General features: G+C 47.0%; 1 long non-coding RNA gene across 1 annotated transcript in view; it reads right to left on the bottom strand.

Annotated features, from left to right (window-relative positions):
• The window catches only part of LOC138526740 (uncharacterized), a 111549-nt gene that overhangs the window by 77371 nt on the left and 14501 nt on the right, over positions 1-19677 (bottom strand). The gene's annotated exons all lie outside the window — the stretch shown is intronic.

Raw genomic sequence — 19677 nt, forward strand, 5'->3', positions numbered from 1 at the left:
GGTGGAGGGGAAGGGAAAAGTGCAAGGGGGAAAGGGAGAGGAGAAGTGCGGTACAGGTTTAGTAGAACAAGATAAATAATAAGGGCCAGCTGGTGGCAAGTGCAGGATAAGCGCTGACAAGTGCTGAGGAGGAGGGGCTGTAGGGATACAGAGACAGTCCCACAGTGCAGGGGTTGCCAGGGAGGCAGTGCAGGGGAGAGTGGCAGGGCCGCGGACCGGGGTAGGTAAGTGGCCCCATTGCAGATTCAGTGCAGTTTCAGTAATATTAACAGGCAAGAGGGGGAGAGAAAGCGGAGGCAAAGAGAAATGTTTTGAGGTGCTTCCGGAACCGGAGATGGTTCTCCTCAAGTTTCAGGGAGGCAGGAAGGCTGTCCCAGAGGGAGGCCCCTGCTGCGGAGAGAGATCTACCCCCAACTCCTTGCTTGGAGAAGCGGATGACCCTGAGGGAGTTGGAGGTGGATGAGCGAAGAGCTCGAGAAGGAAGATATTTAGGAAGAGAGAGTTGAAGGTATTTTGGCCCGAGGCCCCAGAAGGCCATTGTTGTTGGATAGCGAGCTGGAGGGGGGGATTGATGGGTCATGTCCTGTAATAGGGAGGCCCACCATGTGATGATCCGGTGGATGGAGGGATTGAGAATGACATCAGCTAGTCAATCAGATGGCTGCAGAATAATTATTACTTATGGCAGTTGCCAGTATGCTATATTTAAGGAGGTCCAGCACCAGAGCGTACATGGTTCTTACCAACTCCTTCTCAGAAGAAAATTAATTACCTCCAAATGCTGTCAAACTTAGTCGAACATTTGTGAGTGACTAGTGAAAGGTGGAGTCTAACTGTAACTATCAAAGATGTATGGGATTACTAGTGTGTGTGTGCACTGATTTAAAGAGATGTAAAGCTAAATATCTGCCAAATTCATGCTTGAAGTGTTGACAAGCGGTAATATGTTTACAGTAGAACCATTAAGGTAAAGCAAAGTGTTGTTATTGAGTTTACTGTTAAAATTAGTGCACTAAGCAGCTCAGGGAAAAACAATTTTGCAAGCGGTTTATCGTCAAAAGGGATTGCGTGCGCTTGTTAGGGTTGAGAAGATGTGCTAACTCAGTTTCAATCAGAGAATCCGAAGGTAGAGCACGGTTGCTTGAGCCGTGACTGTTCAGATAAAGGATTCTGTTTGCGTGTTTAAAGCTGGGACCGAGGGGATGGATGGTGGGAAATGGTTCAGCAGCGGTGCGCCTCTTTGGGTCTCCATTTCTTACCAACCATTCGGAGTAAATAGAGTCCAGGCCTTTTTTAACTTCGCATTCTGGGACTTGTGGTGTTGTACAGATAATGGGGAAACCAGTGGTATAAGTAAGGCCGTCTCCGAATGGAATGGTGTGTGGGTGCACATGTAACATACATGCCAACCCTCCCGATTTAGGCGGGAGACTCCCAATTGTTCAGTTAAAAATAATGCTATTTTTGACTGTCTCCCGCCTAAAATCATTATAACCCCAATGCAGTCTTATGGGAAAACTGCATTCTCCCGATTTCTGTTGTGAAATCTCCCTCTCGGGGGCTCCACAATGTTGGCATGTCTGATGTAACCAGCATTTCATGGGAATTGCAGTGTGTAAAATGGGCTCTGGTGTCACGCTTTGTTTGGCAGGTCTCTCTCTTTCTCTCTCGCTTTCCATAGAGAGTGTCCAGCTGAGAAGTCCCGGGGGTCTTGGTATGCTCCGCCAGCAGGGGGACCGGGCATGTGGCTGAGGTGTTTCCACCTCTGTTCCTGTCATGAGTCTCTCCCGGTTTAGCAACTGGTGGGCAGGGCCCCGTTAGATAAAGTGTGCCCCAGTGTGGCACGAATGAGAAAAGCTCCAGGGAATCAGAGCGGGCATCCAGGCTCTCAGCGTGGAAGGGACGTCCCGAGGCCGTGTTCGTTCCTGGCGGGCCTTTCTCCCTCTCCCACTCTCCCCAACCCAGGGGTGAGACGGAGGCGAGGGAGCTAGCCGGCCAGGGCTTGCCACATTGCCAGTGCTGCTCTGCAAAGTCAGAGCAGTGTCGCGCTCGTACTTCGCTGTGTGCGTTTGGCTACGAGGTAGGAGTGGGAAAGTGAGGGGCAGGAGCGGCTTTCCTGAACTGCATTGCCGTACTGACTCACATGTGTTTCCTAGATAGGCTTGTTCAAGAGCACAAGTCCTGTCGGTGTGAGGAGAAGAGCGGTCCGATTTGTTTTTTTCTCTGTCCCTCATTACGGGTTGAGAAGTTTGGCTTTAGCCCACCCAGAGAAGGGTGCTTCCACAGGGGTACTGTACTGGTGTTGGTGGAGGGACACAGGGGGTATAATCAGAAAATAAGAGAAAGAAAAGGAATATGATTGAAAATAAAATCCAGCTAAGAAGAAGAGGGAAAAAAATGGAAAGTGAGGAGCGCGGTCACGGACCGGTTCCTGGGTTCCACACACAGGGAGGGTTCTCTCAGAGGCCTGAAAGGAGTGACGAGCGTGGTTGTTTTGCTCACTAAGCATTTGTAACGTTGCATTCCCCTCTTAAGGGAAAGCGAGTTATGAAGGTTTTGGACTAAGGGGTAGCAGCAAACCCCTGCGTTCAATCTGGCCTCCTCCATACCACCACATCTCACTCCTGGATGCGTGCCACCTGGCTGGGCATGGATTTGTTGTGAACGGGGAGGCCATAGAAGGGTTTGCCCGGCAATACTATTGCGCCATTAGCTATCCCATCCCTGGGTTTATCGCGTGTTTAAGACGGACGGGTGACTTTGACCTCCCGTCTGTGTTGTCAACATACATAGGTAGAGCCAGTGGAAAACGTATGCTTCAGGGTTGGATAACTGCCTGTGCCCGGATGGTGGAGGATTCCCCATGTCAGCCGTGTTGGGTCTGTGTTTGTCTTTGTTAGTCGAATTCTGTCATGTGGTAGTATGCAGCTACCAGGTGCTTAGGAGTACGGGGTGAGCTCAGAATGAAGCAAATGCGAACAAGAGAAGAGGCCTCTGCTCTGACAAATACTGCATTGAGAATATTTAAATATTTATTTACCAAATGTGAATTGACTTGCTTACATGTGACTCAATTTGTCATATTTACGTATTTATTTACCAGAGGTGAAGTGACTTGCTTACAGGTGACACCGTTTATAATATTTATGTATGCACTTACCAATGGTGAAGTGACTTGCCACCATGTGACCCAATTGATCATATTTAAGTATTTATTTACCAAATGTGAATAGACTTGCTTAGAGGTTATCCAGTTGATAATCATTAATTATTTATTTACCAAATGTGAACTGACTTGTTCCCAGGTGACCCAATTGATAATATTTAAGTATTTATTTACCAAATGTGAATTTACTTGCTTACATGTGATGCAATTCATAATCTTTATTTATTTACCGAATGCGAAGTGAATTGCTCCCAGATGACCAAATTGATAATATTTAATTATGTATTTACCAAGGGTGAATCGACTAGCCCACTGCACACCGTTTTATGTATTGTAAGGATGTTATCTCAATTATCTAGTTTTCCAATTTCTGTCTTATAAAGAAGGCTTTCGAGCTGGTCAAATGAGATAAGTCTGTGACTGTTTATTTAACTATGGTGCACCCTAATCACTGCTAGCCACCAGGACTAACTGGCTAATGGGGAGGATTTCACCTCCACCGAGCCTACTGTTCACTCTGAGATTTTCCATACGTCCTCCTACAAGAGCCCACCCATCACCTGCATGGTTGTCATTCGCATATGTGTGCGATAAGGTGTAAGTCAGGACTCCTACAGGTTGCTGCCTACCTCTTCTGTCAGAACCATTAGGGAGTTACTGCTGAGATCCCAGGAGGGGAGGGGGCATTCACCCAAAACATAGACAGGAGAATTGTTTTATACATTAGTGGATAATTATATACAGAAAGGAAATGGCACATGAGTATGTGTTACACTGGATACAAGCCGACGGGCTTAGTTCAGAGGCCTTCTTCATAGTAGGCGAGGTCCCTTTACACATCACCACAGATGAAGTGTTAGCCATGACTGGTACCTTGGAATCCATTACGGGTAAAGTGAAAAGTGTGGAACGTATACCTGGTGAAGATACCAAATGTTATATGCTATGGTGGAGTTTCTCTTGCAGGTAAAACCTTGCCCACTGAGATCCAAGGTGGGGAACCTGTGATTACCTGCCCGGTCTGGAACTTAGATGCCTGGCCCGGAATGCCTCAGCACCCCGAAAAACACTACTCCCACTAAAGAGGCCATTGTCATTGCTGCTGCGGTGGCTGAAGCAGTTAGATTAACTACGGAGCGACAATCCCTATCACCCTTACATAGTGAGCCTGGGGCCTATACCCGCCTAAGACCCTTTTCAGGAGAAAAACCTGTGTCCAAAGGAGAAGAGGGCTATGGACTGTGGGCTGACCTCACTCAGCTCATGCTACACGATTGAAAGTGTCCGACCAAGAAAAGAGGAGACGAGTAATAGAGGGATTGCAAGGACCTGCGCTACAGACGGTGCAGTCCCTTTCGAACACTGAGTCCAGATCTGACTTCCTTGCAACTGATGAGAGCACTGGAAGGAGCATTTGGCACTACTGAACCCAGGTATGACTTAATGATGAGGTTTCATGCCACCTATATGAAACTAGGAGAGACATTGTCGGACTACCTGGTGAGGATTGAGCAGATTCTACACCTGGCACACCATAGAGGAGGAGGAGAGACTTCCCAATTGAACCAGTGCCGTTTGAAGCAGATAGAGGGGCCAAAGAAGCCGCCATACCCCTTCTGCAACTGAGACTGCGTGAGAAACTGGACACTCCTCCATCCTATGAAGACCTTCTAAAATCAATAAGGGCACTGGAAGAAGAAACTGGTGACATCAACGTCCAGAGCCACCCAGTACAAGGCAAGATCCCAGCACCCAACAATGCTACTTCTCAGAAGAAACAGATTGAAGAGCTGCAACAGCTGGTAAAGAAACTACAGAGCCAGCTGTTAATCAGGGAAAGTCTGAATGCCAATTCACCGCGAGGCAGAGACATTTTTCCTTCCTCTTGTGACCGAGAGCCTCATGTATTTCGACAAGCTCAGGAGCCTCGAGAATATTTTACCCAACCCACTGCACCCTTAACACCCTGGAAATTGTGCCATTGGCGGCGGAGGAGCAGCTAAAACCTCGACCACAAGAGTAAGCACCACGGCCAGTAACTCCTGCGTCTCCATAAGAACACTACACTCGGAGGTACCAACTACCAGGTATCAAAGTAAGGCTCAGAAGGGTCCCACAGGTGACCACCTCTGTTTAGTCCAGGAGCTCTGCAACCCCAAGATACTACCAGCAACCGGCTACAAACTCAAGCCCACCTTCCCTGAGGCATTCCTGCTGGCCTTATTGGGCCCACCATGACCATCCCCGTTTATCTGGAAGGGCGAAGGACTACAGCCTTGCTGGACCGTGGTTCCCAAGTCACCATTGTCTATGAGCCCTACAATCGCCAACATATGGCCCATCTACCCTTAGAGCCCTGGGAGGGGTCAAATCTGATGGGAGTAGGAGATGCTGCCTGCCAATATCTGGGGTATACCTGTGTGAAGATCCATTTAAGTTAGAAAGTGTCTGGAGTGAACACCACCTTGACCACCCTGGCATTAGTGTGTACCACAAGGAACCTGAACCCGGAAGTACCACTAGTCATCGGCACCTACCCAGGGGTCTGAAAATTGACCAGTTTCACCTTGCTGACTCCGTGGCCCACGCAGCTGGCACCAGAAGCATATGTCCTCACTTGGATGTGGGCAAGATAAACTTTGGGGAGTTGCCATTGTTGGAACGTGAAAAAGATCATCTATGAGACCAGCTATCCCTGCGAGCAGATGTGTTTTCAACCAGTGACTGGGACTTGGGTGAAGCAAAGGGCGCGAAGCATCATATCCGTCTGAACGATGTCACCCCCTTTCGAGAGAGGTCATGAAGGATAGCACCTGCTGATATAGAGGACCTTCTGAGTCATCTAGAAGAATTTCTGCATGCAGGTGTCATCCAGGAGTAGAGAAGCCCTTATGCTTCACCCATCGTAGTGGTACTAAAGAAGTACAATGACGTGCAGCTGTGCATTGACTACCGGCGGCTAAACAGCAGAACAGTGCCAAACCAGTACACCACCCCCAGAGTGAATGAGGCTCTTGACTGTTTGGTTGGGAGCAAGTGGTTCTCCGTTTTAGGAATAGAACTGAAAATAAAGTCCATCTAAGAAGAGGAAAAAGAAGGGAAAGTGAGGGATGCGGTCACAGACTGGTTCCCGGGTTCCACACACAGGGTTCTCTCAGAGGCCTGAAAGGACTCACGAGTTTGGTTGTTCTGCTCACTAAGCATTTGTAACATTGCATTTCTCGCTTAAGGGAAACCGAGTTGCGAAGGTTTTCGGAGGACGGGTTAGCAGCTAACCCCTGCGGTCAACCTAGCCTCCTCCATACCACCACACCTCACTCCTGGGTGCGTGCCGCCTGGGTGGGCATGGTTTTGTTGTGAACGGTGAGGCCATAGAAGGGGTTGCCCGGTAATACTATTGCACTCAGGGCTGGACTGCCCCACCGGGACATCCCCCGGTAGGCCTCTGGCCTGCAAGGCCTCTTTGGCACCTGAATCCGCCTGTGTGGTTTGTGTGAATTGGCTGCCTGCAGTGCCGGCTGCCACCATTGACGCCACGCTGGCGCCTGGCGCTGCCTGTGCATTTTTTTCTTTCCAGGGTTGGGCTGGGAAGATAGGCTGCGCGCCTGCGCATGAGGGCCTCGGCTGCCTCCTTAGCACGGGAACCGAAACCGCACATGCCCTGCCTGCCCCTGCACACACATTGCGCAGCAGCACAGGTCAGGTGCAGGGCAGGCTGGCAGTGCGGGCCGGGCAAAGTAGTGTTTGGTGTGCACTGCCAGGGCAGCGTAGGCCGCAGTGAGGGGCCTTCTTCGCTATGGCGTGATCAAGGTAAGCGTAGTTGACAGAGCCCATGTCTCCTCTTCTGCCGCATGGGCCAAGTGTTTCATTCCCCTTGTAGCTCGCAAGGCTCTGACAACGATCAGGTCGTTCATCACGAGAGAAATGTGAGCACCGCACAGGTTTCGCGCACCTCTCCATTTTACTAGACAGTTGACTATGTCAAGTATAACGTGTTGTTGTATATCTTTACACAAGTGCAGCTTGGCTGCCGTGTCCCCCCCCCCCTGAATTGGCTACTTGTGAGTTCAGGAGAGGAGGTAATAAAGTCAATAAAGCGGCCCTCTTCGTCATCACACTGAGCTGCATTGCACACTGCCTCCCGCACAAGACGGTAAAAAACACAAAGAGCAGCACTTTTAAAATCACAGCAGCCATTGTTTTATTATTTTGTTTGATAATTCAAATAGGGCTGGAACAGTGCAAATGAACCTTGCAAATCAGCATGCAACAGTGCCAAGCAACAGTGAAAATCAGTACAAAATAGTGCATACTGTAAATGGAGGAGTAGTCATTACCTGCGGGTTGGACTCACATTTGAATCCTTACTTTCCAAACCTTGAAGGGTGTATATGTATATGAAGTGGTTATTGAACTGTATATTGGCAGAAAACCTTAATTTCGCCAGACATGAATGTTACAATGCGAGCCAAAAAAGTCCCACAATTCATCACAAAAGAAAGTCAAATATCTGCGCTTACACTAGTTCCAATTACATCAACAAATTGTTCAATGACATCATCAAGGGCTCTGCATATAAAATGATGAACGCGGCCATAAGCACTGCCCTTAGAGAGTACGAATTGCTGAATTATGGGTTCTTTTTACCGTTAAGATAGCTCAGCGGGTTGAGAGCTTGCTGCTGTGATCTATGTGCTATCTGCAGGTTGCAGGTTCAAATCCCTGCAAGGTCAACTCAGCCATTCATCTTTCTGAAGTCCATAAATGAGTACCAACTTCGGTTTCTACGAAAGCGCCATTTAAATAACAAATCATTATCCTTTTTAGGATTTGCATTGTAACCTCGACGTCCCTAGAACTGGGGATGTTATGTTGCATTAACATAGGCCAATCCTTCTGCTTAATAGAAAACCTCAGCATGACTAAGCAACAGTATATTGAGCTGGGTGTGTGATGTGGTCTCATGACAAAGCATATCCATACAACTCCAGGAAGCACGCATCACAACCTTCAGCTGGGCCCCTGTTCATGGCATGTCACGGCATGATAGCACAAGCAGCACATGGCCTGGGTCCTTGTAACGAGTGTCCCATTCACGTATGCAGCCTGTGTTAAATGGCACGCATACTCCTTCACTCAGACATGAAGACACATGTCAGTGTATGCACATGGTACACATTGCATGCTCTGCAACAATGCACTGTTTGGGGAGCTCAGATGCATGCGCAGGTTTTGTTGAGCGCATAGTCATGCTATGCTCTATAATATAGTGGTGCACACTGCATGCTCTGCAGCAATGCACTGTTTGGGGAGCTCAGATGCATGCACAGGTTGTGTTGAGCGCACATTCATGCTATGCGCTGTATAATGTAGTGGTGCACACTGCATGCTCTGCAGCAATGCACTGTTTGGGGAGCACAGATGCATGTGCAGGTTTTGTTGAGCGCACATTCGTGCTATGCGCTGTATAAGTTAGTTCAATGCAGGACTATGGCTCGCACAGTGGGGGTCCTCCAGTCTTGTCCAATGTGTACCACTCGAATATACACTGCTGTGTGCAAAGCCACGGCTGTGTAGTATGTGTACCACGCAGATGTAACATAACAATCTCGGTTATAGAATGCAAAACTTGCAGCACCCTCTGGGACCACCACACACAATTAGGACTACAGGTGTAAGCAAGGCCAACCTTTGGTATCAGTCTGTACCACACAGTTTGTTGGTAGTGAGCTGAGCAGCCAGGTTTATCTCAAGAGTGAATGTGAGCAGTACAAGTAGTTACACAGAGGACTTTCAATCACGGTGTTTCAAGTAGACACTTATACTCAAGGTTTCTTGGTAAAACACTAATTTATTACACAATCATTTATAAAACATTTCACTAGAAGAAGACAACTTAATATTATATACCAATACACTTCAATACAAAACTCTAGGTTTATGAGACAGTTTGAGCTCCCCTGAAAAAGGAGCCAAATGGCAGTTCAGTTACTTAGCAGTGAGCAAAAAGGACAAAAGTAAAGAATAGATTACATATACTTTCTAGGCCGTGCAAATAGTTTCAGGTCACCAGAATAGTTCAATTCAAGTCAATAGGCCGTCAATGGGATAGCGTTCTGGATTGGAAAGAGCAGTTCTGGTATCAAACGGTAAAGTCTTTGTAAAAGTTCTCAGAAGTAGTTTAGGTGAAAAAGAATAATTTGTGGGGTCACAGGCTGATTAGGCCTGCGAGTTGGGAAAGTTTCACGAACTTTCACGAACTTTCACCGCGAGAGTGGCGTTCTCTCAATTGGGTTGGCACAGTACCTTTGTATGAAGAAAACAAATGTTGCTGAAGTCGTGGTTCCTGGCAGTTCCTGCAGATCTCGCTGTTCCTGCGCCTCAGTCGTGGGGACAAGAGGGAGGACGTCGGGGGACTCCTGCACTGCACGGGATCATTGAATAAAGCAAACAAAATGGAGTCACTTCAGTTCAAGTAGCTGTAGATTCAAGAACACAAACTGGTGTCCCTCTCCCTGGTTAAACCTAACCAGCCTTGAGAATGGTATCCAGGTGTCTTACGAGTTGATTTGTCCCACCAACTCAAAGGAAGAAGCCGTCCTTGAAGGAGCTTCTCTGTCGAATGGAGTTTGGTAATTCGGACCTGCAACAGGGCTTCACCGGGAAACCCGACAGTCCAGTGGTTGCAGCAGCCGTCCTCTTCCAGCTCGTCTTCGGTTCTTTCAGTCCAGTGGTCGACTCTGCCTTCCAGTCGACGAGACTCGCCTTTTAAACAGTTTTCTCCCTTTCATTCCATCCTAGCTGTCACTCACCCAGCAGGGTGGCTGTCCTTGCTGGACAGTCAGCTAGCCAATCATGCCAGAGTGCATTTGGGTCTCCTAGGAGACTAAGCACAGGGAGTTTCGGGCACCTCCCTCACTTCCTGCCCACCCCAGAAAGGCAGACGCCAAGGGCAGACTTCAGTCCCGAAGCCCGCCAAAGTCACACGAACAAAGGGACCAAACCTGGTTTGGCGCTCAAACACAAACACTAGAAGGACCTTTCCAAAAAGAAATGGCGAAAAAAGAAGACCGGGACCTGTTTAAACAAAAAGGGGCTTAAGGCGCCATCTTGAAAAACATGGCTCCTGTGATTTTTAGCTACCGGTGTTCGCGGTCGGGAAAAATCATGGTAGTTCGTTTTAAAACCACTGCCATCAGCCTTTTCAATAGAAAAGGGTAGCATTTGACTGCTACATGAGTGTTTAGACACAGGGAGTGCAATGTAACCCCTCCAGCACTCCATTGTAAGATGGTGTGTGCTGGGTCTAGGAAGTTGGAAAAGACTAGTAAAGTCAATTTCACTTTACATTCTCCGGGAAACAGTAGTTTATCCCAGAGAAGGTACTTAAACCTTTGGGAAGTCTAAAAGACATCCCTGTGTCACTACACTGAAGGTGCTGTGTAACACACATCAAAAGATGATGCCCATGGAGTTATCTAAAACGCCATAATCAAAGAACACAAATCTCAAACACACATCAAAACACATGAAAGAGTGGGAAAAAAGGCTCACACACTTTCTAGGTAAAAAAATCAAGTCCTCAAAATCCAGCAAAGTTGCTGGAGGTCTCTAACATGAAGGGAATTAGCACATTTACGAGAATTCTCCTTAACACTTAGACAAGTGTACAGACTTATTCAGTGAACTCAAGTGGTCAAACAGTGTACCAATGAGACATGGGAGAGGTGTACCACTCAGACATCTGGGCTGTGTTCACTGCATGCATAAAGCACACAGTAACTTCCCAACCATCCTGGACACATATCAAAACTGCCCGCATGACACATAAGGCAACCATTGCCTACTTGCGAGTCGCGACTCAGGTTTAATGCTAGACCATTGCACGAATCGAGATTAAACCAGGAGACAGGCCTTCTCTTGCTACGCCCGGAACCTGGCCTACTGGAACACCATACTGAGGCCTTCATGCACCTGCATTCCAGGGCGGGACTGAATACCCTGGTTATATGCCGACCCCCTAGTGTGGGATTCACAAGCTAGTACAACCTGTAGCTTCCCTGTCACCGCTCTCTGTTGCTGCCTAGCTAGTTTCAAACTATATAAAACCAATAACAAAATACTAATGCAGAGTTGAAGCCGACTAGATATGAAGTCAGTATTCAATTCATATATTTTTTCCAAACTCATTTTTAAAATATTTGATGCTGTTTAGCCTGTCCGGGTCAAGATTACAGCAAGTCAAACGTGTCACAGTTAATTGACCTCTCAGAATTTTTCTTTTGCAAGTTGTTTCTTTTATTTTTTATATGGTTAACTTTCTTTTAATTTGTAGAAGGTGCAGCCATGACCCTCTGCCTTTTCTTCTAACCGATTGAGTGTGGAATGAGTGTGGATCAAATGGATTGTGGGTATGCAAATTAGCCCAAATGCAAACCTTTTCTGCAGGAAATTGTCTTTGTCTAAGAGGGCAGTGGTTCTTCATACATAACTTAATCAACCCAAGACAGACATTTGCAAGATCATGAACTTATTTAAAACATGATTTTTTGTTAATCCATATATGATTTAAAAATGGTTTAAACGCACTAATTTGGACTAATTGTATCGAACATCTTCTTGGGGGATACTCACAATTCCCTCATAAAAGGGTTGGGCTCACATGCTATGCTCGCTCCTTCGGCGAAATATGGGGCCACTTTGAAAATAATTTCCAGGGCCACTTTTGGTTCCCAGTCCAGCACTGATTGCACTATTAGCTATCCCATCCCTGGGTTTATCGCGTGTTTAAGATGGCCCGGGTGTCAACATTCATAAGGGGAGCCAGTGGAAAACGTATGCTTCAGGGATGGATAACGTACCCCGCCTGTGCCCAGAGTCGCGGTGGAGGATTCCTCATGTCAGCTGTGTTGTGTCTGTGTTAGTCTTTATGTTTGTCGCTTCGTGTCATGTGCCAGTCTGCAGCTACCAGGTGCTTAGGCGTATGGGGTGAGCTCAGAATTAAGCAAATGCGAACAAAGAGGACAGGAAAGTACTCTTACAAATACTGAATTGAGAATATTTAAATATTTATTTACCAAATGTGAATTGACTTGCTTACATGTGACTCAATTTGTAATATTTACGTATTTATTTACCAGAGGTGTAGTGACTTGCTTACAGGTGTCACAATTTATAATATTTACGTATTTACTTACCAACGGTAAGGTGACTTGCCACCATGTGACCCAATTGACAATATTGAATTCTTTATTTACCAAATGTGAACTGACTCGTTCCCAGGTGACCCAATTGATAATATTTAATTATTTACCAAATGTGAATTGACTTGCTTACAGGTGATCCAGTTGATAATCGATAATTATTTACCAAGAGTGAACTGACTTGGTCCCAGGTGACCCAATTGACAATATTTAAGCATTTATTTACCAAATGTGAATTGACTTGCATACAGGTGATGCAATTAATTTACTGAATGTGAAGTGAATTGCTCCCAGGTGACCTAATTGATAATATTTATTTGCCAAAAGGTGAATTGACTAGCCCACTGGTAACCGTTTTATGTATTGTAAGGATGTTATATCAATCATCTAGTTTTACAACTTCTGTCTTATAAAGAAGGCTTTCCAGCTAGTCAAATGAGATAGGTCTGTGACTGTTTATTTAACTATGTTGCGCCCTAATCTAATCATTGTTAGCCACCAGGGCTAACTGGCCAATAGGGGAGGATTTCACTTCCACCGAGCCTACTGTGGCTGAGGTGAGCTGGTGATTTTGGAAGGGGAGGTTTTGTGTTTTGGGGTGTAAGAAGGTAGTTGAGATGTGTTGTTATGAGGATGAGCGATGTGTTGAGAAAGTAGATCAGGAGGTGTGTAACTAATAGGCTGAACACTTGGGTGCCAGAGGAATTTTATGCATATAGCAAAACAGGAGTTAAACCGTAGGAGGATTGCGTCTGGCATAAACTACCAAGAAAAGACAACAGTAAATTAATGATCGGGATGAGATATATCACTGCGCTGGTCATGGTGTATATCCTGCTGCCAATTTGTTAGGTTCTTGGGTGACAATGCTCTGATGTCCCGTAATGGAGTGTGAGAAGGGATTGGTAAGAACCACGTACACTCCGGCGCTGGACCTCCGATACCGTGATCAGTTAGGTTGTGTGTATGAAGTGATTAAATGAAAAGTCTTGTCACTTCAGTTTAGAATTCAGAGTGCTGCTTTATTGGCATATAGTTGCCCTGATTTGTTAGCACACAGAGCACCTGATCGCATACAAAGTGCTGACATGTGTTTCGACCACAAGGGTCTCGTCAAGGCTGTGATTAAACACAATCTGTGTAGTGTACATTGTTGCATAGTGGTGTTGTGGATGGTGACCGACCGTGATCACCAATGAAAATGAGAGGGTGGTCATTGCCAAGTGACATGAACGCATTAGTGTATAATTTGACAGTTATTTGTGGTGTGAAGTGGGCGTGGTGGCGAGTACAAACACATTTAATACAAAATTCACAAAAATACATTGCATGGTACATAATGTTTAGGGCCCGTAGGTAGGGAATGGAGGTTGGTTACAATATGTTAAAGACAACGGTGCACCAAGGATAGAAAAGGAGACATATCATTAGATTGGAATCAACCAGGAAGGAATACAAAATTAATGAGTCCATGTGCTCAGGGGACCAGGGTTTGATTTTACAGAGCAAGTGCTGTGCCTGGGATCTTGATGGAGGTTCCATGTCATATTGTTATGATAAGGCATTTATAACGATATGATAAGGCATTTATAACACGCCTATACACAAGTGTTTCAAGGCGTGACGAGGCGGGGGGGGGGGGAACAAGGGGAGACAGACAACGATCCTACTAGGCCAGGTGTCATTCAGATCGTGCAAGTACAGGGTGGAGGGGAAGGGAAAAGTGCAAGGGGGAAAGGGAGAGGAGAAGTGCGGTACAGGTTTAGTAGAACAAGATAAATAATAAGGGCCAGCTGGTGGCAAGTGCAGGATAAGCGCTGACAAGTGCTGAGGAGGAGGGGCTGTAGGGATACAGAGACAGTCCCACAGTGCAGGGGTTGCCAGGGAGGCAGTGCAGGGGAGAGTGGCAGGGCCGCGGACCGGGGTAGGTAAGTGGCCCCATTGCAGATTCAGTGCAGTTTCAGTAATATTAACAGGCAAGAGGGGGAGAGAAAGCGGAGGCAAAGAGAAATGTTTTGAGGTGCTTCCGGAACCGGAGATGGTTCTCCTCAAGTTTCAGGGAGGCAGGAAGGCTGTCCCAGAGGGAGGCCCCTGCTGCGGAGAGAGATCTACCCCCAACTCCTTGCTTGGAGAAGCGGATGACCCTGAGGGAGTTGGAGGTGGATGAGCGAAGAGCTCGAGAAGGAAGATATTTAGGAAGAGAGAGTTGAAGGTATTTTGGCCCGAGGCCCCAGAAGGCCATTGTTGTTGGATAGCGAGCTGGAGGGGGGGATTGATGGGTCATGTCCTGTAATAGGGAGGCCCACCATGTGATGATCCGGTGGATGGAGGGATTGAGAATGACATCAGCTAGTCAATCAGATGGCTGCAGAATAATTATTACTTATGGCAGTTGCCAGTATGCTATATTTAAGGAGGTCCAGCACCAGAGCGTACATGGTTCTTACCAACTCCTTCTCAGAAGAAAATTAATTACCTCCGCATGCTGTCAAACTTAGTCGAACATTTGTGAGTGACTAGTGAAAGGTGGAGTCTAACTGTAACTATCAAAGATGTATGGGATTACTAGTGTGTGTGTGCACTGATTTAAAGAGATGTAAAGCTAAATATCTGCCAAATTCATGCTTGAAGTGTTGACAAGCGGTAATATGTTTACAGTAGAACCATTAAGGTAAAGCAAAGTGTTGTTATTGAGTTTACTGTTAAAATTAGTGCACTAAGCAGCTCAGGGAAAAACAATTTTGCAAGCGGTTTATCGTCAAAAGGGATTGCGTGCGCTTGTTAGGGTTGAGAAGATGTGCTAACTCAGTTTCAATCAGAGAATCCGAAGGTAGAGCACGGTTGCTTGAGCCGTGACTGTTCAGATAAAGGATTCTGTTTGCGTGTTTAAAGCTGGGACCGAGGGGATGGATGGTGGGAAATGGTTCAGCAGCGGTGCGCCTCTTTGGGTCTCCATTTCTTACCAACCATTCGGAGTAAATAGAGTCCAGGCCTTTTTTAACTTCGCATTCTGGGACTTGTGGTGTTGTACAGATAATGGGGAAACCAGTGGTATAAGTAAGGCCGTCTCCGAATGGAATGGTGTGTGGGTGCACATGTAACATACATGCCAACCCTCCCGATTTAGGCGGGAGACTCCCAATTGTTCAGTTAAAAATAATGCTATTTTTGACTGTCTCCCGCCTAAAATCATTATAACCCCAATGCAGTCTTATGGGAAAACTGCATTCTCCCGATTTCTGTTGTGAAATCTCCCTCTCGGGGGCTCCACAATGTTGGCATGTCTGATGTAACCAGCATTTCATGGGAATTGCAGTGTGTAAAATGGGCTCTGGTGTCACGCTTTGTTTGGCAGGTCTCTCTCTTTCTCTCTCTCGCTTTCCATAGAGAGTGTCCAGCTGAGAAGTCCCGGGGGTCTTGGTATGCTCCGCCAGCAGGGGGACCGGGCATGTGGCTGAGGTGTTTCCACCTCTGTTCCTGTCATGAGTCTCTCCCGGTTTAGCAACTGGTGGGCAGGGCCCCGTTAGATAAAGTGTGCCCCAGTGTGGCACGAATGAGAAAAGCTCCAGGGAATCAGAGCGGGCATCCAGGCTCTCAGCGTGGAAGGGACGTCCCGAGGCCGTGTTCGTTCCTGGCGGGCCTTTCTCCCTCTCCCACTCTCCCCAACCCAGGGGTGAGACGGAGGCGAGGGAGCTAGCCGGCCAGGGCTTGCCACATTGCCAGTGCTGCTCTGCAAAGTCAGAGCAGTGTCGCGCTCGTACTTCGCTGTGTGCGTTTGGCTACGAGGTAGGAGTGGGAAAGTGAGGGGCAGGAGCGGCTTTCCTGAACTGCATTGCCGTACTGACTCACATGTGTTTCCTAGATAGGCTTGTTCAAGAGCACAAGTCCTGTCGGTGTGAGGAGAAGAGCGGTCCGATTTGTTTTTTTCTCTGTCCCTCATTACGGGTTGAGAAGTTTGGCTTTAGCCCACCCAGAGAAGGGTGCTTCCACAGGGGTACTGTACTGGTGTTGGTGGAGGGACACAGGGGGTATATAATCAGAAAATAAGAGAAAGAAAAGGAATATGATTGAAAATAAAATCCAGCTAAGAAGAAGAGGGAAAAAAATGGAAAGTGAGGAGCGCGGTCACGGACCGGTTCCTGGGTTCCACACACAGGGAGGGTTCTCTCAGAGGCCTGAAAGGAGTGACGAGCGTGGTTGTTTTGCTCACTAAGCATTTGTAACGTTGCATTCCCCTCTTAAGGGAAAGCGAGTTGTGAAGGTTTTGGAGTAAGGGGTACCAGCAAACCCCTGCGGTCAACCTGGCCTCCTCCATACCACCACATCTCACGCCTGGATGCGTGCCACCTGGCTGGGCATGGATTTGTTGTGAACGGGGAGGCCATAGAAGGGTTTGCCCGGCAATACTATTGCGCCATTAGCTATCCCATCCCTGGGTTTATCGCGTGTTTAAGGCGGACGGGTGACTTTGACCTCCCGTCTGTGTTGTCAACATACATAGGTAGAGCCAGTGGAAAACGTATGCTTCAGGGTTGGATAACTGCCTGTGCCCGGATGGTGGAGGATTCCTCATGTCAGCCGTGTTGGGTCTGTGTTTGTCTTTGTTAGTCGAATTCTGTCATGTGGTAGTATGCAGCTACCAGGTGCTTAGGAGTACGGGGTGAGCTCAGAATGAAGCAAATGCGAACAAGAGAAGAGGCCTCTGCTCTGACAAATACTGCATTGAGAATATTTAAATATTTATTTACCAAATGTGAATTGACTTGCTTACATGTGACTCAATTTGTCATATTTACGTATTTATTTACCAGAGGTGAAGTGACTTGCTTACAGGTGACACCGTTTATAATATTTATGTATGCACTTACCAATGGTGAAGTGACTTGCCACCATGTGACCCAATTGATCATATTTAAGTATTTATTTACCAAATGTGAATAGACTTGCTTAGAGGTTATCCAGTTGATAATCATTAATTATTTATTTACCAAATGTGAACTGACTTGTTCCCAGGTGACCCAATTGATAATATTTAAGTATTTATTTACCAAATGTGAATTTACTTGCTTACATGTGATGCAATTCATAATCTTTATTTATTTACCGAATGCGAAGTGAATTGCTCCCAGATGACCAAATTGATAATATTTAATTATGTATTTACCAAGGGTGAATCGACTAGCCCACTGCACACCGTTTTATGTATTGTAAGGATGTTATCTCAATTATCTAGTTTTCCAATTTCTGTCTTATAAAGAAGGCTTTCGAGCTGGTCAAATGAGATAAGTCTGTGACTGTTTATTTAACTATGGTGCACCCTAATCACTGCTAGCCACCAGGACTAACTGGCTAATGGGGAGGATTTCACCTCCACCGAGCCTACTGTTCACTCTGAGATTTTCCATACGTCCTCCTACAAGAGCCCACCCATCACCTGCATGGTTGTCATTCGCATATGTGTGCGATAAGGTGTAAGTCAGGACTCCTACAGGTTGCTGCCTACCTCTTCTGTCAGAACCATTAGGGAGTTACTGCTGAGATCCCAGGAGGGGAGGGGGCATTCACCCAAAACATAGACAGGAGAATTGTTTTATACATTAGTGGATAATTATATACAGAAAGGAAATGGCACATGAGTATGTGTTACACTGGATACAAGCCGACGGGCTTAGTTCAGAGGCCTTCTTCATAGTAGGCGAGGTCCCTTTACACATCACCACAGATGAAGTGTTAGCCATGACTGGTACCTTGGAATCCATTACGGGTAAAGTGAAAAGTGTGGAACGTATACCTGGTGAAGATACCAAATGTTATATGCTATGGTGGAGTTTCTCTTGCAGGTAAAACCTTGCCCACTGAGATCCAAGGTGGGGAACCTGTGATTACCTGCCCGGTCTGGAACTTAGATGCCTGGCCCGGAATGCCTCAGCACCCCGAAAAACACTACTCCCACTAAAGAGGCCATTGTCATTGCTGCTGCGGTGGCTGAAGCAGTTAGATTAACTACGGAGCGACAATCCCTATCACCCTTACATAGTGAGCCTGGGGCCTATACCCGCCTAAGACCCTTTTCAGGAGAAAAACCTGTGTCCAAAGGAGAAGAGGGCTATGGACTGTGGGCTGACCTCACTCAGCTCATGCTACACGATTGAAAGTGTCCGACCAAGAAAAGAGGAGACGAGTAATAGAGGGATTGCAAGGACCTGCGCTACAGACGGTGCAGTCCCTTTCGAACACTGAGTCCAGATCTGACTTCCTTGCAACTGATGAGAGCACTGGAAGGAGCATTTGGCACTACTGAACCCAGGTATGACTTAATGATGAGGTTTCATGCCACCTATATGAAACTAGGAGAGACATTGTCGGACTACCTGGTGAGGATTGAGCAGATTCTACACCTGGCACACCATAGAGGAGGAGGAGAGACTTCCCAATTGAACCAGTGCCGTTTGAAGCAGATAGAGGGGCCAAAGAAGCCGCCATACCCCTTCTGCAACTGAGACTGCGTGAGAAACTGGACACTCCTCCATCCTATGAAGACCTTCTAAAATCAATAAGGGCACTGGAAGAAGAAACTGGTGACATCAACGTCCAGAGCCACCCAGTACAAGGCAAGATCCCAGCACCCAACAATGCTACTTCTCAGAAGAAACAGATTGAAGAGCTGCAACAGCTGGTAAAGAAACTACAGAGCCAGCTGTTAATCAGGGAAAGTCTGAATGCCAATTCACCGCGAGGCAGAGACATTTTTCCTTCCTCTTGTGACCGAGAGCCTCATGTATTTCGACAAGCTCAGGAGCCTCGAGAATATTTTACCCAACCCACTGCACCCTTAACACCCTGGAAATTGTGCCATTGGCGGCGGAGGAGCAGCTAAAACCTCGACCACAAGAGTAAGCACCACGGCCAGTAACTCCTGCGTCTCCATAAGAACACTACACTCTGAGGTACCAACTACCAGGTATCAAAGTAAGGCTCAGAAGGGTCCCACAGGTGACCACCTCTGTTTAGCCCAGGAGCTCTGCAACCCCAAGATACTACCAGCAACCGGCTACAAACTCAAGCCCACCTTCCCTGAGGCATTCCTGCTGGCCTTATTGGGCCCACCATGACCATCCCCGTTTATCTGGAAGGGCGAAGGACTACAGCCTTGCTGGACCGTGGTTCCCAAGTCACCATTGTCTATGAGCCCTACAATCGCCAACATATGGCCCATCTACCCTTAGAGCCCTGGGAGGGGTCAAATCTGATGGGAGTAGGAGATGCTGCCTGCCAATATCTGGGGTATACCTGTGTGAAGATCCATTT

Source organism: Ambystoma mexicanum, chromosome 14, assembly GCF_040938575.1.
Source record: "Ambystoma mexicanum isolate Mex_15411 chromosome 14, UKY_AmexF1_1, whole genome shotgun sequence".
NCBI lineage: Eukaryota > Metazoa > Chordata > Amphibia > Caudata > Ambystomatidae > Ambystoma > Ambystoma mexicanum.